The 25,879-nt window shown below is 39.7% G+C and overlaps 1 protein-coding gene across 17 annotated transcripts in view; it reads left to right on the forward strand.

Annotated features, from left to right (window-relative positions):
• LOC133542506 (R3H domain-containing protein 2) overlaps nucleotides 1-25,879 on the forward strand; it is a 173,661-nt gene that overhangs the window by 25,241 nt on the left and 122,541 nt on the right. The window contains exon 1 of one of the 17 annotated variants that reach the window (XM_061886760.1): nucleotides 9,169-9,450. The exons of the other annotated variants lie outside the window; for them this stretch is intronic. The gene's annotated coding sequence lies outside the window, so the exon portion shown is untranslated. Of the gene's footprint in view, nucleotides 1-9,168; nucleotides 9,451-25,879 lie in introns of those variants that run through there. 17 annotated transcript variants of the gene reach the window in all.

Here is a 25,879-nt window from a genome sequence, read left to right on the forward strand (position 1 = left end):
AACTCAAAACTAAAACGCGATCAGGTTGTGAGCGTTTGGACAGATTTTAAGCGTTTCTGTTCACATAAAGTGATCTCTCAGATATGCTGAAAGAGCTCTGACCGGTGCAAGGTACAATATTTGGTAGAATAAACAAGTTAGAAGTGCTGTCTGGTGTTAAAGGTTACATCGCCAACAGCTTTCATTTGGCTGTTCACGCTATGGAACAAAACTCCCAACTCATAGATCGAATTTCAGGAAACCAATGCCCCATGATTGAAAATATTGGTGCAAACATTTTCCTTACTGCCGCACCTTGAAAAAAATATTAGTATTTTTATTTTAAAACAAATTAAAGTAATATAAAACATTGTAGCTCCCAGAATAATTCACACAAAGTCTGACGCTATTTTTAACTTTTATTACCAATTTTATGATATCAAACGGCACAATTCCAACAGGTTTTACTTCCCATGGTAACATTTTAATTGTCCGCCAATCACCTTTCAGGCACAGATGGTGTGTTTGCAAACATGGGAAAAACTGACATCAAATCCAAACCACACAAACATAGAACATTAACACTAGCTGGTGATTACAGTATGAATTGATATATATATATAGGCTATTAATATTTGCACTTTTAACAAGTGATGTACCAAAAACACGACCTCCTAAAATATCTATTTTTGATTACCGAAAACCGCTTTGCTGAAACCGTATGTAAACAAAACGCATGCCGTTGTCTGGAGCGATGTCATCGCTCCAGACATCGTGGTGACCACACTCCTGACCATGCACCCATGGCCACAGGCATCTCTGCAGTCTGAGGGAAACCCTGGATACGAATTAATATTTAATTAACAGTGCATCTCCTTGTCCTAACAGTAGTGCACACCATTTTGCAATAGAATTTAGTCAATAAATCCATTGTGATGGAGGTCATATTATTATTGCCATCATATAGCTTTTATACATTGTACAGACAATTTTCTACAGCAGTGGTTCTCAAATGTTGTTTATCAAGTACCACCTCAGAAAATACCTGTAGCATAGTAGGCCTCAGTAATCATTAAAAACAAGGCCGAGGTCTTCTTTATTTAATATTTTTGCCTCTGTAACATTACACATTGTTTGAACATAGACTAATTAAATCAAGTGATTCTTTGTGGTACCACTAGATGGAAACCCCATACATTAGTGCTACATGTGTTTGAGAATCACTGTTCTATAGTGCACTACAAAATAAAAGCCGCCATACCTTTTTAAAAATTATTTTTTTTTAAATGTGAAACCAAACATATTGTATAAATGGATATATATTGCCTATGACTTTTACACAGTTGACTAGCAATGCACTGAAGATTTGGCTACCGAAAAAAGACTGATCATCTAAACAGCGCTATCGAAACAGGATGTTGTGATGACATAAGCAAGAGTCATTCGATTGTCTGGAGAATGTCTGCGATGTGGACATACTTTAATATATCCCAGGTATATCTGCGGACAACAATTTATAAAATGTCCAATGTGCAACTATTATTAGGATAATTGCGGTCTTTCAAAAAGCTTGAGCAGCAAGCGTCAGGCTCGCTACACCTTGAGCTGTTCATGGTAGACATTGGGTCTCCAAAACGAGTAGTTTCCAATAACGGCAGAAAAATAATTGCTCGTCATTAGAGATGTCCGATAATGGCTTTTTTGTCGATATCCGATACTCCAATATTGTCCAACTTTTAATTACCGATACCGATATATACAGTCGTGAAATTAACACATTATTATGCCTAATTTTGTTGTGATGCCCCGCTGGATGCATTAAACCAGCGTTTCTCAAAGTGTGGGGCGCGCCCCACTGGTGGGGAATAAAGACATGACAGGTGGGGCGCGAGGAACGGGAGGGAATTTCACTTAAAACATTTATTTTTTATTTTTTTTATATTCTTAGATTTTTTTTTACAACCCTATTTTCTATACAAACTGTAAATCACTTTTTGATTCTGTCTGTGTATATACATTTCTGTAAATTACTTATTTTTCCTGTGGGCTTTAAATTTCTAGGTAGAAGCGAAAGTTTGACAGACGCAACAGTAACCATTGGGGGCGAAGCTAAGCGGAACAAACTTTTGGACCACAATTGTTTGGACCACAATTACACAAAATGGATAAATTGGCTGCATATAGAGTTGCATACAGAATTGCTCAATGCAAAAAAGCACACCTGAGCAGGTGATTCTCCCCGCTGCAATAGACATGGTGTCAGTCATGCTTGACGAGACAAGCGCAGCAAAATTAAAAGCTGACCCACTGTCAAACGACAGTTGCGAGACGTATATGCGACATTGCAAGTGATCTTGAGGAACAACTTGTAGACAAATTAAAAGAATGTTGTTTTGCTTTACAAGTGGACGAAGCTACTGACAACATACATCCGCTTTGTGAATGGCGAGTCACTGTGCGAGGATTTGCTGTTTTGCAAATGCATAAAAAAATAGAGCCAGTGCTGATGAGCTGTTAAACATAATGGACAGTTTCCTCAAGGAACACAATCTTAAATGGGAAAACTGTGTGGGCTTTTGCTCTGATGGCGCACAGACCATGGCAGGGTCAAGAAACGGGCTGCAGGCTCCAATAAAGAGGGTTGCGCCAAATGCGCATTGGACACAGTGTCATTCACCGGGAAGCACTCGTGTCAAGGCAGCTCAGCCTCGAACTCAATGAAGTTTTAACAGATGTGAGCCTGGTAAATTTTTATCAAAACACAAAAAAGTGGCACTTTTAGTTTATTTATTATTGAACTTGATGCAAGTTATTTGATTTATTATTGAACTTGATGCAAGTTATAACACTTTTATTTGATTTATTATTGAAGTTTATGCAAGTTATAGCACTTTTGTTTTATTTATTATTGAACTTGATGCAAGTTGTACCACAGCTGCACAGTTATTTTATTTGTTATTGATCTTGATGTTATTTTATGTTATTGAGTTTGAATGTATACAACTTGATGTTACTTGATGTTCAATAAATTTGAAAATGTTAAGCTTGGCATTAGCGATGGGGGCAGGTGGGGCTTGAAAACTCCCTCCTTGTCCAAAGTGGGGGATGACAAAAAAAGTTTGAGAACCACTGCATTAAACAATGTAACAAGGATTTCCAAAATAAATCAACTCAAGTTATGGAAAAAAATGCCAACATGGCATTATTGAAGTCACAAAGTGCATTATTTTTTTTAACATGCCTCAAAACAGCAGCTTGGAATTTGCGACATGCTCTCCCTGACAGGTTGAGGTGGGCGTGGTTGGGGTTGCGGGGCTTAGGGTGTTTGGTGTGGGTTCACTGTGTGACGTATATTTGTAACAGTGTTAAAGTTGTTTATACGGCCACCCTCAGTGTGACCTGTATGGCTGTTGATCAAGTATGCCTTGCATTCAGTTGTGTGTGTGGAAAGCTGTAGATATTATGTGACTGGGCCGGCACGCAAAGTCAGTACCTTTTTAAGGTTTATTGGCGCTCTGTTTTTCTCCCTACGTCCATGTACACAGCGTCGTTCGTAAAAGCAAAAAAATGTACGTTTTTTAAAACCGATACCAATAATTTAAAAACCGGTACCGATAATTTCCGATATCACATTTTAAAGCATTCATCGGCTGATGATATTGGCAGGCCGATATAATCGGACATCTCTACTTGTCATTTTTAATAACGAAAGTCTATAGAATTTTGAAAAATTCTCAACCAAGTGTAGCCTGTTGCAATTAAAAATAGAGCAAAATATTATTAGAATAAAATATTTAAGACAAATAACACATACTGCCAGGCTGTTTTGCGTTATGTAAGTAATGATGAAAGTGTGACCTTCTGATGTCGTGTGTTGAGACTGCAACAACCTGTCAGGTGATAAGTGTTCACAGCTCTGAACCGTTTATCTTTGGCTACTGATCCTCATGGAGCTCCTTTTTCTCCATCCCTTCTTTCTAAGCCATCTGCCTCTCTCTTGCTGACCCGTCAAAGACGTGCAGTTGAATGTAGAAGAAAGTCTGTTCAGTTGGAAGTATTAGAACAGAGGATTAGGCTTGTCTGCTTTATTTCAGTCATGTGGCCCAACTGAGTTTTTCCCACGGCTGTGCTGTCCATTCATTGTTGGCTACATTTTGGTTGTTACAGGTGAGGACAAGTGTCAAATATGTTGAATGTTAGCAAGTGTATGTCTTTAGTCATGGCTGTCTTAAGATTCCAATCATTTCTACAACTCTTATTTTTTTGTGATAGAGTGATTGAAGGACGTACTTGTTGGTCACCAAAAACATTCATGAAGTTTGCTTCTTTTATGAATTCATTATGGGTCTCCTGAAAATGTGAGCAAATTTGCTGGGTAAAAAGTATACATGCAGCAATGTTAATATTTGCTTGCATGTCCCTTGGCAAGTTTCACTGCAATAAGGCGCTTTTGGTAGCCATTCACAAGCTTCTGCTTGAATTTTTGACAACTCCTCTTGACAAAATTAGTGCAGTTCTGCTAAATGTGTTGGTTTTCTGACATTGACTAGTTTCTTCAACATTGTCCACACATTTAAGTCATGACCTTGGGAAGGCCATTCTAAAACCTTCATTCTAGCCTGATTTAGCCATTCCTTTACCACTTTTGATGTGACAGCCATGGCAATATGTTCTTTCTATGTAAACTTTTGACCACGACTAAATGTGGCGGTGAGGGCGTGGCCAACATGACGTCATGATTAAAAATTAAAGTAAATTAAATTAAATGTAATTTAAAATAAAGGGAAGCACGGTGAAAGAGGGGTTAGTGCGTTGACCTCACAATACAAAGGTCCTGGATTCGATCCTGCGCTCGGGGTCTTTCTGTGTGGAGTTTGTATGTTCTCCCAGTGACCACATGGGTTCCCTCCTGGTACTCTGGCTTCCTCCCACCTCCAAAGACATGCACCTGGGGATAGGCCCCTCCCACCTCCAAAGACATGCACCTGGGGCTAGGTTGATTGGAAGCATTAAATGGTCCCTAGTGTGTGAATGTGAGTGTGAATGTTGTCTGTCTATCTGTGTTGGCCCTGTGATGAGGTGGTGACTTGACCAGGGTGTACGCCGCCTTCCGCCCGAGTGCTGTTCGGATAGGCTCCAACACCCCGTGTGACTCCGTAAGGGACAACCAGTAGAAAAGGGGTAGATGGATGGATTATTAATTTATTCTCAATGATACATATACAGTATATTCTTTAAAAAGGCTAAGCAAATACGTTCTTTAAAAAAAAAATATTATTGGTGTTAACATTTTTTCTTTTACTATTCCGTTATTTTATGGTATATTGTTGCTGCTTATTTTAAAATGCATCACAGGCTAGACTTTACTGTGCCATCCCTAAATGATGAAATGTAGTTTGCGAAATATGTAAACAGTCCTTTGAATTATAGATGAAAAAAATTACTTTAGGTGCTTTTTTCATAATTAAGTCACCGTAAAACTCCGCGCACTAAGAAAAGTATAACAGTATATACATGAAGTGCACTTACTAGACATGAATCATAAAATGAATAATAGTTTGAAAAAAAAAAAAAAAAAAAAAAAGCAACACGTTTATCCAGGATTTTACAGATTGGCTCTAATGTTGCTAACCCAAATGCTGACGGCGTGGCACAGTGGTAGAGTGGCCGTGCGCAACCCGAGTGTCCCTGGTTCAATCCCCACCTAGTACCAATCTCGTCACGTCCGTTCTGTCCTGAGCAAGACACTTCACCCTTGTTCCTGATGGGTGCTGGTTAGCGCCTTGCATGGCAGCTCCCTCTATCAGTGTGTGAATGCGTGTGTGAATGGGTAAATGTGGAAGTAATGTCAAAGCGCTTTGAGTACCTTGAAGGTAGAAAAGCGCTATACAAGTACAACCCATTTATTTATTTATTTATTTATATAATGGACCGACTTATTGACAGACCAATAAGAAATAGCAGGGCTGATCAACAATTAATTAACTCGCACATTCATACTGTACCTATCGACAATATACAGTAGCGTTCAATTAACCTAACATACACCCGCATCAAAATGTAAACAAACGCCATTGGTGGATATACACCTAACATCCACTGTAATGATATCAAGTACAGGCACGTATCTAGTCGATACTACTATGATTACACCTATATTTTTGGGCCTCACAACTTCTTAGTTTTTAAAAAAAAAAATTATATTATGTTAATAAACTCAGGAAATTCGTCCCTGGACACATGAGGACTTTGAATATGACCACCATATGATCTTGTAACTACTTGGTATTGGATGGATACCCCAATTTGTCTTATCATCCAAAACTGATGTAAAGTATCAAACAACAGTAGTATAAGTGATTACATTTTAACAGAAGTGTCGAATGAACATGTTAAAAGAGAAAGTAAGCAGATATTGACAGTAAGTTAACAAGTAGATAAATAATCTATCTTCACAGTTTGTTCCTCATAATCTAGAAAACATAATAGGTAGATAAATGACACTATGTTACTGCATACATCAGCAACTAATTAAGAGCCTTTGTTTATTTACTACCAATTGACAAGTTTTCTAGTATGTTCACTATTTTATTTAAGGACTTCACTGCAATAAGAAACATATGTTTAGTGTACCCTAATATTTTTGTTCAAATAAAGCCAATAATGTAATTTTTTTGTGGTCCCCTTTATTTAGAAAAGTACAGAAAAGTATCAAAATCATTTTAGTACCGGTACCAAAATATTGGTATCGTGACAAGACCTGTACTGTTGTACCCTTAATTAAGCCACTAAGTTCATTGTAAATAAAATTATGACAAGTGCAAAGGTGGATGCTGAACGTACATACTCCAAATGTACCCTTGTGGAGATAACAAAAAAATACATCTGCCGTTTGCCAATATCAACATCTATTATACTAGTCTTTTTTTAATACTATCGCTGTTATTTGCTTGAGTACTCAGGCAACACGTCTAACATTTCTGGTATCTTGATAATTATCAATTGTTAATGTATACATGGAATACATGGCTTCCTGCAGCGCTTTCGGCCGCCTTAACAAAAAAGAGCCACCGCCTAAACTAAAGTCTTAACAAAAAAAAAACCAAACACACAAAAAAAATGTCTTAACAAGTTGCTTTGCTTAGTTTTGCGTCTGCCTCTGTCAGTATGTCTATGCAGCACCCAGCATTGTCCCATCTGATTGTTTACACGCAGAGTGGCTGTTACCACTCTGCGTGTAAACAGCCAATCAGCAGTGCGTGTTCAGAGCGCATGTAACAGCCAATCAGCAATGCGTATTCAGCGCATGTAACATGGAGTGAACAGAAAGTTATTTTTAGCAGGTAAGACAGCGGACTCTCCCCAAATGATGATAAAAACCTCCCAGTCAACCACTCGTAACATCACTAAGAGCCCGTTGACGTTCTAGAAACAAGCGGCAGCTCAGCTCGTTCGCAGTCCTTGAAGTGAAGGCTAATTAGCTATTAGCGTAACGTTAGCTCACTGTGCCGTGTGTGTGTGTACCGTGTGCGTGTGCGTGCGTGCGTGCGTGTCCGAGAGAAAGACAAGCAATATTGACTTACAGTAAAAACTAAGTTATTTCACTTGACTTTTTTCTGTGTTGATTGAGCTGTGTGAAAGCAGCAAAAAAGGACATTATGTTAAATGAGGAATTTCTTTCTCTAATAATGTAACTGCATCATAAAGCCTACATGAACTCCATGGTGTTCAGAGATGAATAGTCTGTCCTATTGCTATCGTACAATTTTTTTTTAGCTATTGTTACATTAATCATTGGTATTATAGCAGCCTAGTTTTGAATGGCAAGGTTCCTGCTATCACATGTTTATAAAAATATAATATTTACATAATAAAAATAAACTACAGGTTTCCCAAATGCTGTATGAATTAATAAGCATGATGAGTCGAGCATATGTCAGCATATGGTCCCACTTTTAACTCTTTTTGTCAAACACTAATTGCAAACGCTTACTTACATTAAGTCATTAATTTGACCTTGTAAGTTATTATTTTGACTTATTAGGTAATTTTGTCATTATTTTGACTTAATAAATTACTAAGTCATAATAATGACATACTTAGTATCTCAGATAACTAGGACTGTTTTTTTTTTTTACTTTACGGGAAAACAAATCGAGATATATATCGTATATCACCATTCAGCAAATGGAGCGGAAAACACAACCAAAAGTTGTAGGCTTTATCATGCGACGAAGCCGGCCTACTTCACCACCGTCTGTAACCTATTGCCCCCCAGGCTGTGGTGGCAGCGGCAAAGTGGTGACATGATGGCGACAGGCCGAGTTACAACGATCCTTACACCCTCCCGCCCATACCCGCCCCGTCCCCTAAAGCCCCACATTCCACCTTTCCGCTGTCCCCTCCCTCTGGAGAGTCACCACCTTAACTAACACATTTTCTGGGGGAAACTGGAATATCTGAACGTTCCGAACCCTTGTTTTCATGTCGGTGTATATGGTAAAATAATTCTTCTTGCATGATCGCGGGATTATGATAATGACTTGATGAAATGCATTAAATGCATTAAAAATTAAAGATGGTGCAGTAAAGCAGGCATCTTCCGAAATTCTACCTTATCCCAAGTTCTCTGGAGATGCTTCTTTTGATGCTGAACTTTTGACTTCTCCCTCCTCCTCTTTTCTTCACCACCGTTGGCAAATAAAGTAGCTGTGGGGAGAAACATGCAAATATGTTGTCCTGAGGGATTAAGGCTTTCCCAGCTAATTAGTTTTTTTTTTCCTTAATTTGTTCGCCATCTTTTTCAAAGCCTTCTATTCACTTGTTTTCCATTTTTATTGCAGCAGCTGTCCGTGCTTAATACTCTGTTTGTGTTGACCATCAATCACAGTGGGAGTAGATGTTTAGTTTCACTACAGGTGTAAAATTAGTTTTTATTTTTCATTTAGTCCAAAACATCTTCATGTTGTTAAAAATATACTGTGACTGATTGCTATAGCCTTTTTAAACAGCTGCAAGTCTTGCAAGCCCTTCATTTGGCTGTCACTGCAGTTTATATTGTTGCATAGAGAAGGCAAGTGTGCAAACAAGATACATGATGAAGAGAGACCGAGCAGGAGAGCGAGCGCAAGAAAATCTACAGGAAAGGGAGGGTTTGCAAGATACGGCAGAGGTGCAAACCAAACACGATGACATGAGCGTGGGAGAGAGGCGGCAAGCAAGCTAGGATTTATGTTTGGGTGCATGTGTGAGCTTCATTCAGAAAAAGACGCCTCATGAAAAGACATGAAAACACTCTTTAGAAGGAGAAAGTGGAAGGAACTCGACGGTTTTACATGCTGCAAAAATGGGATACTTTAAACTGTGTCGTTTAGCAGGAGTTCTGGTCCAAAGCTGCCTTCTTTGATGCTTTTATTCTGAAAAACCTGATCTGACTTGACTGGAAATCGACAGAGATGACCACTTCCTACAGTAAGCTTTGTCTTTGGGCCGTTCTATTTGAAGTTTTTTAATAGTGCTGAAAGCTTGGCATATAATGTGGTTTGATCTTTGTAAAGTTCTGCTGGATGTTTATAGATGTATTCTTTGTATCAGTGTCCATATGCATGTAATGTGGGTTGCACTTCAAGTTTAAAATAGTAGCTAACTGGATTAAGTAAAGTAAGGTTATATCCAATTTGCACTCTGAAGTCTTGATATTTCCCTCCAATTTGCGGTTGAAGTCATGAGGAATTCCCTTCCACTGCTTCCATGTGTGGGTAGAGGGGAGTGGAGGGGGGTCTAGCTGCAGGGGCGGGGTGGAGAGTCACGGAGCAAGTAGGCATCGGTGCAACGCTGTAATAGCGAGGGGAGGGACAACCTAGTCTCTTACATAAGGCTGCATGTGGGAAGTCCTGTGTTAAGAGACCTTGATGCTTATCCACAATGATCACCTTAGCTGGGAGGCATAGCAGCAGGGTGGGTTGTCGTCATGACAGGTTAGGTGTGCAGCATACACACTCACATGACATTTGATCTCCCCAGGACAATATCTGTCCACTTGCAAGTATTGCATGCTAGGAAATGTGCATGAGCAGTGAAATGCGAGTGGGGGGGGGACACAACAGAGGAGCCCTGTTGAATAAAAAATATGCTGCTATAAATAGCGCCGCGTCCTCATTGACTGTTTCAGGTTGACGAGACCTGGCTTGGAGGACCTTTTCTGCCAATATGGTTACAGCCTAGCAAACGTCAACTCAACAAGTAATACTTTGTAGATAAGATTGAAGGATGCGGGGGACATTTTTAATTTTGCATTCTTGTTTAATGACAACCATTGTCATTGAACAGGAGAGAATGACAAAAATACAGGCGGCTACACTCACATTAAACATTAAAAAAAAGGGCGACAATGTACATATTTTGTAAACAAATATAAAATGTCATCTGTGCAAATATAACTGTAAAAGGGGAAATAATACACAATGTTTATGAATATTGTTATTAAGTGTTGGGTTATTTTAGAGCCACTACTTGGCTTTAAAAAGCACATCAAACTGATGTTCCAGAGTCTCAAGTACAAAATAAAAATGTTCAAATGTATCAGGAATTGGTTAAGACTGGAGGCAACTTAAATTTATATTTAATGCAATGATTATTTCTCGTTTTTATTATTGTATATTATGTTGGTCCCAGGCAAGCAAAACCACCAAGAGGCCATCGGAAACTTTTAATCCATCCATCCATTTTCTACCGCTCATTCCTTTCGGGGGCGCTGTAGTCCATCTCAGCTACAATCCGGCAGAAGGTGGATATGACCCTGGACAAGTCATTAGAAACTTAAAACTCAAAATGCTTGACCGTAAACTAGGGCTGAGCGATATGGCCTTTTTTTAATATCTCAATATTTTTTATCACGATACACGATATATATTTCAATATTTTGCCTTAGCCTTGAATTAACACTTGATGCATATAATCACCAGTTTGACGGTCTGTGTCTACATTAAAACCTTCTTGTTCATGCTGCATTAATATATGCTCATTTTTTTTAACTTCTCATGCAGAGAGAGAAATCACAATTAAGTCAATTTAGCAAAACTGTATTTATTAAACAGTTACTAAACAGTGGCACAAATATTCATGTCATTTCAAAACAGAAAGTGCAAGATTGTCAGAGATTTTAAAACAAGCTATTAGTGCACTTTTGTGCATGATGTCACCAAGATGACGTTATCAAAACAACACCAAATTAAAGCGCACTTTTTGTACAGAACGTCACAACGTTTTAAAACAAATAAAGTGCACTTTTGTGCATAATATCACACAAGATATTTCAATAACTATCAAATGAAAATGAGCTGCATAATAGGCAATAGAATAGTGTATGTCCTTCTATATGTGGTAGGTTCTTGTGGACGTTATGTCCTTCAGTTGTTGCCTTTTTTTTTTCATACGGTGTTGATTAGGGCTGGTTAATATCTCGATATTTATAGGTCATATTGCGATACACAATATACATCTCGATATTTTGCCTTAACCTTGAATTAACACTTGCTACATATAATAACACCAGTATGATGAGTCTGTGTCTACATTAAAACTTTCTTGTTCATACTGCATTAATATATGCTCATTTTAAACTTTCACGCAGAGAAGGAAATCACAACTAAGTCAATTGACCAAAACTGTATTTATTAAACAGTTATTAAGCTGTGGCACACACATTCATGTCATTTCCAAAACATAAAGTGCAAGATTGTCAAAGACATTTTAAAATAAGCTATTAGTGCACTTTTGTGCAAGATGTCACTAAGATGGCATATCAAAACAACACCAAATTAAAGTGCACTTTTTGTACAGAACGCCACTACAATAGTTCAAAACAAATAAAGTGCACTTTTTTGGTGATTAGCGGCTTCTTCTTCTGGTCGGCGGACTTATTCTTTTTTTCCGGTCGGCGGACTGGGTATCGAAACTTGGAATCGAAATTTAAACTTTTGAACGATTCCGGGAGAATCGGAAAGTTAGTCCCGGTTCCAATCGATACTCGATACTCTGTACCCAACCCTAGTGACGTATGTAAAAAGGTGCGCTTATTTTAAGTCTCTGTGAGAACGAGAGACAAGAAAGAGTGGGAAACGCATGTAGTGTAATGCCTGCAGGTAAAAGCAACTGCGTGAGAATGTATACTTGAATATCACGATATAGTCATTTTGTATATCACACAAAGCCAAACCCGCGATATATCGAGTATATCAATATGTCTCCCAGCCCTACCATAAACCATAATACCACCATCACTGTTTATCCATCCATCCATCCATCATCTTCCGCTTATCCGAGGTCGGGTCGCGGGGGCAGCAGCCTAAGCAGGGAAGCCCAGACTTCCCTCTCCCCAGCCACTTCGTCTAGCTCTTCCCGGGGGATCCCGAGGCGTTCCCAGGCCAGCCGGGAGACATAGTCTTCCCAACGTGTCCTGGGTCTTCCCCGTGGCCTCCTACCGGCTGGACGTTCCCTAAACACCTCCCTAGGGAGGCGTTCGGGTGGCATCCTGACCAGATGCCCGAACCACCTCATCTGGCTCCTCTCGATGTGGAGGAGCAGCGGCTTTACTTTTGAGTTCCTCCCGGATGGCTGAGCTTCTCACCCTATCTCTAAGGGAGAGCCCCGCCACCCGGCGGAGGAAACTCATTTCGGCCGCTTGTACCCGTGATCTTATCCTTTCGGTCATGACCCAAAGCTCATGACCATAGGTGAGGATGGGAACGTAGATCGATTGGTAAATTGAGAGCTTTGCCTTCCGGCTCAGCTCCTTCTTCCCCACAACGGATCGATACAACGTTCGCGTTACTGAAGACTCCGCACCGATCCGCCTGTCGATCTCACGATCCACTCTTCCCCCACTCGTGAACAAGACTCCTAGGTACTTGAACTCCTCCACTTGGGGCAGGGTCTCCTCCCCAACCCGGAGATGGCACTCCACCCTTTTCCGGGCGAGAACCTTGGACTCGGACTTGGAGGTGCTGATTCTCATTCCGGCTGCATCACACTCGGCTGCGAACCGATCCAGCGAGAGCTGAAGATCCCGGCCAGATGAAGCCATCAGGACCACATCATCTGCAAAAAGCAAAGACCCAATCCCGCGGCCACCAAACCGGAACTCCTCAACGCCTTGGCTGCGCCTAGAAATTCTGTCCATAAAATTTACGAACAGAATCGGTGACAAAGGACAGCCTTGGCGGAGTCCAACCCTCATTGGAAACGTGTCCGACTTACTGCCAGCAATGCGGACCAAGCTCTGACACTGATCTTACAGGGAGCGGACTGCCACAATAAGACAGTCCGGTACCCCATACTCTCTGAGTACATCACTGTTTAGTGCTTCAAAAATATCAACTGTAAAATTTGGACAAGATTCAAAGACTAGCATCAATACGAATGGCCCATGAAGTCCGGAATAACACTGCACCAGCGCCGCTTAAGCACTTTGTCCAGTTCGCATCTGCTGTAACAACTAAAAACACACACCCCTCCACTGAAGGGCAGTGTATCATATCCAGATGTAAAACCTCTTTTGCGTAATTAGCCTTTACATATAAAACCATAAAGGAATGGAACATCCTCACGACAAACCTTAAAAGTGAGATTATTTTTTCTTCACAGTCTAACTTCAAAAGTGGTTTAGGATCAATCAAAGCTGCTCACAAGGTCACTGAGTTGGGCACTATGTTTGACCCACATGTCAACTTAATGTGCATGTAGCATTTTGTTGTGAGGTGTGTTGAAATCATGGTTGGTTTCTACAAATGACAGACGAGAGCATGTATGGTCGATGTGTGATGATGTAAAGGAGAGGTGTGGTTTTAATGTTCAACAATGTGTCAATGAGAGGGCATTTTATGACCGTTCTTAATTTGATTACATGCTTGGATATAATTATGTTGTTATAATTGTTTTGCATGTTGTTGTATAATTTGAATTCAGGCAACCAGGGACTACAAAAAGAAATGAGCTGTTTAGCTATAAACAGGTGCATCTGTATCTGTCTTTAAGCTTAATGTCTTTGTGCATTGTCCTTTAATTCAAAACTAAACCAGATAACCAAGGCACTTGTGGAGTGTGGCTTGGGGCGTGTTGGGAGTGTGATGTCATTATATTTGCTGTACATTTTCTTTTAAAAAGTCAAAACAATGTATACGTACATTTAAAACAAATCTGTTATCAATTATAGTATTAAAATATATTTTTTCCAACATATCGTTTTGCTTTATTTCAATTGTTATTGTTTATTGTACAAAAACAGGGTTTTCTATACATGTAAGATATATCTAAAGTACTAACATTTATGATAATATATACATCAATCAATCAATCAATGTTTACTTATGTTTACTAAATCACTAGTGTCTCATGATGTAAGTATGTATGTAAAGTGGTAACATTAATAATATTTACTACAAACCCTGCTTCCATATGAGTTGGGAAATTGTGTTGGGTGTAAATATAAACGGAATACAATGATTTGCAAATACTTTTCAACCCATATTCAAGTGAATGCACTACAAAGACAAGATATGTGATGTTCAAATTCAAACTTTATTTTTTTTTGCAAATAATAATTAACTTATAATTTCATGACTGCAACATGTGCCTAAGTAGTTGGGAAAGGGCATGTTCACCACTATTACATCACTTTTACTTTTAAAAACACTCAATAAACTGAGGAAACAAATTGTTGAAGCTTTGAAAGTGGAATTCTTTCCCATTCTTGTTTTATGTAGAGCTTCAGTCGTTCAACAGTCTACGCTGTCGTATTTTACGCTTCATAATGCGCCGAACATTTTCGATGGGAGACAGGTCTGGACTGCAGGCGGGCCAGGAAAGTACCCGCACTCTTACTACGAAACCATGCTGTTGTAACACGTGGCTTGGCATTGTCTTGCTGAAATAAGCAGGAGCATCCATGATAACGTTGCTTGGATGACAACATATGTTGCTCCAAAACCTGTATGGACCATTCAGCATCATTGGTACCTTCACAGATGTGTAAATTACCCATGCCTTGGGCACTAATGCACCCCCAGATGCTGGCTTTTGAACTTTGCGCCTATAACAATTATTTTCCTCTTTGTTCCGGAGGACACCACATCCACAGTTTCCAAATATAATTTGACATGCTGACTCGTCAGACCACAGAACACTTTTCCACTTTGCATCAGTCCATCTTAGATAATCTCGGGCCCAGCGAAGCCAGCGGCGTTCCTTGGTGTTTTGTTGATAAATGGGTTTTGCTTTGCATTGTAGAGTTTTAAATTCCACTTACAGATGTAGCGACCAACTGTAGTTACTGACAGTGGTTTTATGAAGTGTTCCTGAGCCCATGTGGTGATATCCTTTCCACACTGATGTTGGTTTTTGATGCAGTACCACCTGAGGGCTCAAAGGTCCGTAATATCATCGCTTACGTGCAGTGATTTCTCCAGATTCTCTGAACCTTTTGATGATTTTACGGACCGTAGATGGTAAAATTCCTAAATTCCTTGCAATAACTCGTTGAGAAATGTTGTTCTAAAACTGTTCGACAAATTGGTGACGCTCGCCCCATCCTTGTTTGTGAATTACTTAGCATTTCATGGAAACTGCTTTTATACCCGACCATGGCCCCCACCTGTTCCCAATTAGCCTGCACACCTGTGGGATGTTCCAAATAAGTGTTTGATGAGCATTCCTCAACTTTAGCAGTATTTATTGCCCCCTTTCCAAACTTTTTTGTCACGTGTTGATGACATCAAATTCTAAAGTTAATGATTTTTTGCAAGAAAAAATAAGTATCAGTTTGAACATCAAATATGTTGTCTTTGTAGCATATTCAACTGAATATGGGTTGAAAATGATTTGCAAATCATTGAATTCCGTTTATATTTACATCTAACACAATTTCCCAACTCATATGGAAACAGGGTTTGTACAATGCACTTTCTTAGTCATTTTTTTCAACGGATTTCTTCAATCCTTTTAGTCACTCTTTCTTTATTAAAGATGACTAGCAACAAATCTAGCATCAATTTCTGGTGTTGTAGACTACTCATGTATGGACACTTTTAACTTGTGTTGCTCCATGTTGGCAACGAAAAACAAGTTGTTGAGAGCCTTATGTCACATTTCCTCTTCTTAAATTTTGATGATCGCTGTCCGCGAGTATATCTTGGATACATTAAGGCAGGGGTGGGCATTACGTCGATCGCGATCGACTGGTCGATCTCGGAGGGTATGTCAGTCGATCTCAAGCCAGGCATTAAAAAATATACATAAAAATTAGCAATCATCAATCATACCGAGACTTCACTTTCGTCAGTTGTTTGACATTCTCGGCACCCGAGGATCTTGTGAGATGACGCTGGCTGCTGCAAGCTCATATTTGAGAAAAAAATCACTAACAGGGCGGACGCAGAGAAACACATTTTATTTCTAGAGACTCCGTACCTACTGTCAAAACTCTAAAGACCGACTGCACAGTTCCTGTCTTCACCATAAAAGACCTGTTTCATCCTGCCTGTGCTAACAAAATAAGAGTCTCAGAAAGCTAGCGTGCACAAGCTAGCAAGCTACAAAGTTTGATGCCAATGTATTTCTCCCCCGCCCTCAGCGACCGCTTTCTCACTTGCTTGCCCACCCGCACACTCACTGACGTCACTCACCTGCTGCCAGACATTAAAGGGCCACACACATATGCTACTCTCATAACAAAGTGTTTAAAAACTAGTATGCAAGTTGGACAAATGAGATGCCAAATCCAACCACTTTCATGTTGTATTGGACAGAAAGGAGGACTTTTTTTTCCCTCCATTTGAAAATGCGGACGTTATCAGCACCACTGTCTAATTCCAATCAATGCAAGTCATCAGAATCAAATACACCAACTTATATTCTTGTCTTCATGAAAGAAAGGAATCTGTGTGTTAAACATGCTTGTATTATCATTAAACACCATTAACTTGTTAACAAAAATGTCTCTTTCATAAATAAATAAATATAAATTATAAATAGGAATGAGGTAGATCTCCTCGACTTGGTCAATTGAAAAGTAGCTCACCTGCAGAAAAAGTGTGAGCGCCCCTGCATTAAGGTATGTCCACACCGCAGACATGCTGCTTCTGCTCCAGACAACCCTCAGTGTTATTTTTTTCCAAAAAAAAATTAATCTTCAGTTTTGTCCACGACCTATTTTCCCTAAGCGAAATTAAGACAATAAAATTAATTACGAGACGAAAATATTGACAGAAAAAAAATCCAATCATATTTAATCCTGTTTTTAGGCAAGTGGGACAAAATATTAAATTGTAGTTTAAAGTAGGGGAGGAGCGGGTGGAAAAGCACTATTGTTTCCAATCAGAACTAGCGTCTTTGTCAGGTACAGTGTTTTGATTTGTTTCCCCTCTGGAAAAGCAAGAATCAATACAAGACATCAATACAATATGTTTTCTACACCGGAAACATGACATAACAGCACTACACAAATGAAAGACAGTCGTCAGGAAGTCAAAAGGAGACTTTGTTTTCTGGATAATTATCAGTCGATTGACATCAAAACATGTCAAAACACTTTCTCAAAAAAATCTCTTGTCCTTTTTAAAATAAAAGCGCTATGCTATACATCTGGTTGAACTAAATTTACAAAGTAAACATTTCTTGCACTACGATTATGGTTTGTCAAAAAGGATGGGCACCGAATCCGGTACTTTTTTGGCACCGCCCAGCTGGTGTTACAGATTCACGTAAGATCAAGCGGGGCCATGTTCAGGTTTCTGGGTTACTTGTGACGTCACGTGTGTTTGAATTAGCACTTGCTAGTGGCGACTATTTGCCTGCGCTTGAGAGGGAAACAGGTGATTTCGAAGCAGACATGCTGTTAGTAATCTTGGAACCCGTCACTTATTCACTACAAAAAACAAATAGAAAATGCTCTAAAATGTGGCTCGTCTTTTCTAAATGTGATGCAGATGACACTCTCTGCAGTATTTGTGACGCCAAAGACAAGGCAAGTTGCGGGAACACTTCCAATCTGAGGAAGTGGGTTCTGCCGTCCTAGTCACTGCCGTTGTGTCCTTGGGCAAGACACTTTACCCACCTGCTCCCAGTGCCACTAACACTGGTTCAAAAATGTAACTTAGATATTGGGTTCCACAATGTAAAGCGCTTTGAGTCACTAGAGAAAAGCGCTGTATAAATATAATTCACTTCACAATTTACAGGAAGCACCTGGTTAAACACACAATTTTTAGTTTGGCTGAAGAGTGCAGCCAAATTGGATGCTTTTGGCACCTGTAGCGACTACGCTGCAGCCGACAGCGCGGAGGAAGAAATAGCGTTAACATTTGGTGACGATAACAGCGACATCACCATCCTCTACATCTGCTCCAGGTAAAAAGCACACTGTATAAGAATGCATCAGCTTTGCATTTTAACTTACAGTAGTTATCATAATCCTCTTGGTTCCTTGTTCTGTACTTTGTAATGTAAACGTAAAGTTTTTGCTTCTCTTTCATTTGTAGTTAATTACTTAATTGCCTTAACTGCCTCCATGGACCCCCAACACATATTTTACAGATGGCAAAAGAAAGGAGTACATGAGCCAGGTTTTTTTTGTGCAGTGCTAATAAATGAACACTGCATTGTTGTAGTTTAGTGTTACTATGTTGAAGAAATTTGCAAACATGTTACTATATAAATAATTGGCTATTTTTTTGATACATTTGATGATCGATCGATAAAGATGAATACATTTTACATTAAAACATTTTAAGATTTCATTGCTACACATTTTTAGACTTTTTTTTACAGAATGATTAGCACTCTAAATTAGAGATGTCCGAGATTATCGGTCTGCCGATATTTAATGGTTTAAAATGCAATATTGGAAATTATCGGTATCTGTTTCAAAATGATCAGTAACTGTAAAAGTAAAATTTATGACTTTTTAAAACGCTGCTGTGTACACGGACATAGGGAGAAGTACAGCGCGCCAATAAACCTTAAAGGCACTGTTTTTGCGTGCCAGCCAAGTCACATAATATCTACAGCTTTTCACACACACAAGTGAATGCATGCATACTTGGTCAACAGCCATACAGGTCACACTGATGGTGGCCGTATAAACAACTTCAACACTGTTACAAATATGCGCCACACTGTGAACCCACACCAAACAAGAATGACAAACACATCTTGGTAGAACATCTCTACCGTAACACAACATAAACACAACAGGACAAATACCCAGAACCCCTTGCAGCAGTAACTCCTCCGGGACGCTACAGTATACACCCCTGCTACTCTCCCCCCATCTCAAAACCCCCCCAACTGCACCCACCCCAACCTCTTAATGCTCTCTCAGGGAGAGCATGTCCCAAATTCCAAGCTGCTGTTTTGAGGGATGTTGAAAAAAATAATGCACTTTGTGACTTCAATAATAAATAGGGCAGTGCCATGTTGGTATTTTTTTCCACAACTTGAGTTGATTTTTTTTTTTGAAAACCTTGTTAAATTGTGTAATGCATCACAACAAAATTAGACATAATGTGTTAATTCCATGACTGTATATATCGGTATCGGTTGATATCGGAATTGGTAATTAAGAGTTGGATAATATCGGATATCGGTAAAAAAGCCATTATCGGAGATCTCTATTCTGAATACTACGTTTTATTATTAGAGAAGGTTGACAAGCGTGAGCCCCCCCCCGTGACTCCAAAAGGGACAAGCGGTAGAAAATAGGTGGATGGATATTACTAAACATGTTCGACAATCAAAGCATGATCATAACAATCCAAATGTTATGTTGTGCTATTTATGCGTGTGAACCTGTTCTTTTACTAAAACAAAATGATTAGCTGCTGCAAAATGATCACTGCTGCGTACAGCTTACGTCATCACAAGATCCGGTTTCGGCAACCCTTTTCCGGGGATCAAAGTACATCTTTTTTCACTAGTCAATATTGCACAAATAATAAACTATATATTTACATTCATACTAATTACTTGCTAGTGTTAAAGTGTATGTTTGTGTGTTACGATGATGAATTTTCCCTATGGTCTTGAACAGTGTTGGCGTACAAACCCCGTTTCCATATGAGTTGGGAAATTGTGTTATATGTACATATAAACGGAATACAATGATTTGAAAATCCCTTTCAACCCATATTCAGTTCAAAATGTGCTACGAAGACAACATATTTGATGTTCAAACTGATTAACTTTTTTATTTTTGCAAATCATTAACTTTAGAATTTGATGCCAGCAACACGTGACAAAGAAGTTGGGAGAAAGGTGGCAATACATACTGATAAAGTTGAGGAATGCTCATCAAACACTTATTTGGAACATCCCACAGGTGTGCAGGCTAATTGGGAACAGGTGGGTGCCATGATTGGGTATAAAAGCAGCTTCCACGAAATACTAGGTAATTCACAAGTATGGGGCGAGGGTCACCAATTTGTAAGAAAATTGTCGAACAGTTTTAGAACATTTCTCAACGAGCTATTGCATGGGATTTAGGGATTTTACCATCTACGGTCCATAAAATCATCAAAAGGTTCAGAGAATCTGGAGAAATCACTGCACGCAAGCGATAATATTACGGACCTTTGAGCCCTAAGGTGGTACTGCATCAAAAACCAACATCAGTGTGGAAAGGATATCTCCACATGGGCTCAGGAACACTTCATAAAACCACTGCCAGTAACTACAGTTGTTTGCTACATCTGTAAGTGCAAGTTAAAACTCTGCTATGCAAATCGAAAGCCATTTATGGACAACACCTAGGAACGCCGCCAGCTTCGCTGGCCCCGAGCTCATCTACGATGGACTGATGCAAAGTGAAAAAGTGTTCTGTGGTCTGACGAGTCCCCATTTCAAATTATATTTGGAAACAGAGGACGTGGTGTCCTCCGGAACAAAGAGGAAAATAACCATCCGGATTGTTATAGGCGCAAAGACTCAAAAGCCATCATCTGTGATGGTATGCGGGTGTATTAGTGCCCAAGGCATGGGTAACTTACACATCTGTGAAGGCACCAATAATTCTGAATGGTCCATACAGGTTTTGGAGCAGCATATGCTTATTTCATCAAAACAATGCCAAGCCACGTGTTACAACAGCGTGGCTTCGTAGTAAAAGACTGCGGGCACTTTCCTGGCCAGCCTGCAGTCCAGACATGTCTCCCATCGAAAATGTGTGGTGCATTATGAAGCGTAAAATACGACAGCGGAGACCCCGGAGTGTTGAACGACTGAAGCTGTACATAACACAAGAATGGTAAAGAATTTCATATTGAAAGCTTCAACAATTAGTTTCCTCAATTCCCAAACGTTTATTGAGTGTTGTTAAAAGAAAATGTGATGTAACTCAGTGGTGAACATGCCCTTTCCCAACTACTTTGGCACGTGTTGCCGCCATGAACTTCAAAGTTAATTATTATTTACAAAAAAAAAATACAGTTTGTGAGTTTGAACATCAAATGTCTTGTCTTTGTAGTGCATTCAATTGAATATGGGTTGAAAAGGATTTGCAAATCATTGTATTCCGTTTATATTTACATCTAACACAATTTCCCAACTCATATGGAAACAGGGTTTGTAGAATACCTAAGTGTTGTGTGTCTAGGAGTGAAACACGGAGATGGGCATATGCGCACGGAAGAAATACTTGTTTTTTGCATAAGATTGGCAATAAAAACTAAAACGAAAGACATCCATCTATTTTCTACCGCTTAATCCCTTTTGGGGTTGCGGGGGGCGCTGGCGCCTATCTCATATTAAATGTAAATATTTTCATTTCAAATGTAACTTAATTATAATCTCCTCAGCTATCAAAGCTGAAAGGAAAGCAAATGTCAACACAACCATGGAAAACACACAATGTAAACAATTTAAACTACATTGAACATTTAACAATAACATCTTTAAAAAGAAGGTGCACAAATGAGGAATACGTATCAAATGCTTAAATAAAATGTAAAAAATTTGTGTGAAAATGTAAACAGAGAAACTTGATGAAGTATTTTCTGCATGTTCAGAGCCATGGCTAAGGTGGTATGGTCTTCGGTTTAACTAGTGTGTTCTGTTTTAAAAATCCAAACACTGACATACTGTTAAATTGACTATTTCTGTTTTATCGACAATTTCTTTCGGTTTCTTACAACAGAGAAAAAATAAGTTTTTATCTAACAAATGTTTTCATTATTATCGTTTGTGTCTGTCGCAATGTAAATTGATATAAGTTTATCGCCCAGCCCAAGTGGAAGTGAAAGCATTTTTTCTTTTAAGAAGTAATTCGGACACCCAAAAATATTAACACGAGAAACATTTTATAGTGCATTATGCAAGTTATTTTTTAATATGCAGCTTGCAAAGATTAAATTAAATCACTTTTCTTATACCAAAACTCACCAGATTTGCCAAATGGTGGCACTCTTATAAGAAGTACTATCTTTTCATTGAATTCAACAAAAAAACTAATAAGCTCTCAGGATCTTCTTGAAACTAGTCATGTTAACCACACTCATCTGCAACATGATGTCAGTATTTATTGTCGTGAATTAATCAATAACATGTCTATTGTTGCAAGGTTTCGCTTCATACAGGCGTTTGTTTTGGGACTTTTCACAACTGCCTCCCAGGTACTTGGTGCTCTTGCAGCCAGCATACTAATTGCCAGTGCGTGGGAAAAAAAGACAGAGCACTGAAGAGTTCAAGAGGGAAAGGAAGGAAGGAAGGGAGAGAAAGAAATCGATAGCAACCCCTGGAATAACTACTGCTGTAAGTGCCTCTAAGTTAGGTTTAAATCACATCTTACACAAGGGTCAAGTGGAATTTTTCCAAAATTCAAATATTGTGACCTTTTTGGGAGAGGCAATTGGGGCAGTTTTAACAGGTAACCACAGTGGTTTCCGTATTTTATAGCCTCCCTGCTGGCTACGTTGTAGTGCAACAACTCACCATAGCGACTATCTTGTCTTACCTTTAGTCTCTTTCTAGGGGGTGCAATCAGGTGACCTAATCACTTGGCGTGGTGTATAAAATCAAGCGCTTTGGCACGGAGACTGTTTCCACAAACATTTGTGAAAGAATGGGCTGCTTTCAGGGATTTCCAGCGTGGAACTGTCTGACAAACAAATCCAGTCGTGAAATGTCCTCGCTCCTAAATATTCCAAAGTCAACTTTATTATAAGAAAAGTTAAGAGTTTGGGAACAACAGCAACTCAGCCACCAAGTGGTAGGCCAAGTAAACTGAAAGAGAGGGGTCAGTGGATGCTGAAACACATAGTGCAAAGACTTTCTGCACAGTCAGTTGCTACAGAGCTCCAAATTTCATGTGACCTTCCAATTAGCCCACGTACGCAGAGAGCTTCATAGAATGGGTTTCCATGGCCGAGCTGCTGCATCTAAGCCATACAGCACCAAGTCTAATGCAAAGTGTGGGATGGAGTTGTGTAACGCATGTCGACACTGTACTCTAGTGTGGATCAATCTGGTGTGGATCAAAGTTCCGGGGGAGGCAGGCTTTGATATAAAGGAGAACAAGCCAAAGACTTCATAACCACAGACATAAGTGCCACTGGTGTGTAGTCATTTAAGCCGTTCATGGGTATCCTCCTGGGGACTGGGATGACAGTGGCTGCCTTAAAATAGGGCGGGACTTGGATTTGTGTCAGGGACGAATTGGATATCTCTGTCAGTACTCCTGCCAGCTGGTCTGCACAGTTTTGGAGCACCTTGCTTAGTATGCCATCCGGCCCAACTATATATGCCTTCAGTGCCCACATTACCTTGTGTTCTTGGGCGACACGCAGTTGACTGAGAGCGTAAAAGGGTAATCTGGCGTGTGGCTGGTTTCAATGACAAACAAATAAGTGATTGAGTATATTTGCTACTCTTTTGTGCTGCTGATGAGTTATTTCTGCAGCGCATCAGATGTTTAATATCTTGCCAGACCCACCGTGAATCTTCGTTGTCCAAGTTTGCTTTAGCTTTTCTCCTCTGCTCCACTTTCGCAGCCTCAATGATTCTCCTGAGGCATTGCTTCTCCTGTTTTATTGCTCTTTATCCCTTGAGTGGAAGGCAGAGTTTTTGGACCTCAAAAGTGCTTTGACCTCTGAAGTCATTCATAGTTTTTGGTTAGGATAGACCTGGCCCTGCTTATCTACAGTGACAGTGTCTAGACCAGGGGTGTCAAACGTACGGCCCGCAGGACGGATCAGGCCCGCGAACAAGTTTTATCCGGCCTGCGGGATGAGTTTGCTAAGTATACAAATCAACCTAAAATTTTTGAATGAAAGAAACAGCTCTTCTACATGTGTCTACTGGATGTTGCAACAGCAATTCTTTGTATCTCTGTAGATCAGGGGTCGGCAACCTGCGGCTCCGGAGCTGCATGCGGCTCTTGGATCACTCTGATGTGGCTCAGCTGCCTACTTACCGACCCCCCCATTTTACCGGGAGGTTTTCCAAATTTCATTGTCTCTCTCAGAAATCTCCCCAGGATAACATTCTAAGATTTTTACCCAGCCAACAATATTGAGGCCGTGCCGTGATGGCAATGCCTTAAACGTCCTCTCGACCATGTCGTAACGTCCGTTTTGATACTATGCTATCTGGGTGCCGGCCGGCCACATATAGTGTGCGGCTAATGACTCAACGCACCAGCGACTGCAAGACATAGTTGTTCAACAGCCATACAGGTTACACTGAGGGTTGTGATATAAACAACTTTAGCACTCTTACTAATATGCGCCACACTGTGAACCCACACCAAACAAGAATGACAAACACATTTCAGGAGAACATCCGCACTGTAACACATTATAAACGCAACAAAACAAATACCCAGAATCCCATACGTCCCTGACTCTTACGGGCTCCATTATAAACCCCCACTACCACCCCCCTCCGTGCGTCGGTTGAGGTGGGCGGGGTTGGTGGGGGGGGGGGTTTTGGGGCTAGTAGGTATGGTGTTCTTGGGATGAAACTCAGTATTCTTCTCCCTCCTAACACGGCGAGTTGAGTTTATACCAAAAAGTTCTATTTTGGTTTCATCTGACCACATGACATTCTCCCTATCCTCTGCTGTATCATCCATGTATCCATTTTAGTATAAACTCAACTCGTCAAGTTTGGAGGAAGAAGAATACCGAGTTGCATCCCAAGAACACCATACCTACTGTGAAGCATGGGAGTGGAAACATCATGCTTTGGGGCTGTTTTTCTGCTAAGGGGACAGGACGATTGATCCGTGTTAAGGAAAGAATGAATGGGGCGATGTATCATGAGATTTTGAGCCAAAACCTCCTTCTATTAGTGAGAGCTTTGAATGGTTGACCAAATACTTATTGTCCACCATAATTTTCAAATAAATTCTTTAAAATTCCTACAATGTGAACTCCTGGAATTTTTTTTCACATTCTGTCTCTCACAGTTGAAGTGTTCCTATGATGAAAATTACAGACCTCTGTCATCATTTTAAGTGGGAGAACTTGCACAATCGGTGGCTGACTAAATACTTTTTTGCCCCACTGTATATACACATACATATATATACATACATATATACATAAACATACATACATACATACATACATACATATATATATATATATATATATATATATATATATATATATATATATATATATATATATATATATATATATATATACACATATATATATATATATATATATATATATATACATATATATATATATATATACACATATATATATATATATATATATGTGTATATGTGTGTACTCCTCGGCGGCAAGGGCCCGGGGGTGGATGAGATCCGCCCGGAGTTCCTTAAGGCTCTGGATGCTGTGGGGCTGTCTTGGTTGACAAGACTCTGCAGCATCGCGTGGACATC

This window comes from Nerophis ophidion, linkage group LG02 (genome assembly GCF_033978795.1).
Source record: "Nerophis ophidion isolate RoL-2023_Sa linkage group LG02, RoL_Noph_v1.0, whole genome shotgun sequence".
In the NCBI taxonomy this organism is placed as follows: Eukaryota; Metazoa; Chordata; class Actinopteri; order Syngnathiformes; family Syngnathidae; genus Nerophis; species Nerophis ophidion.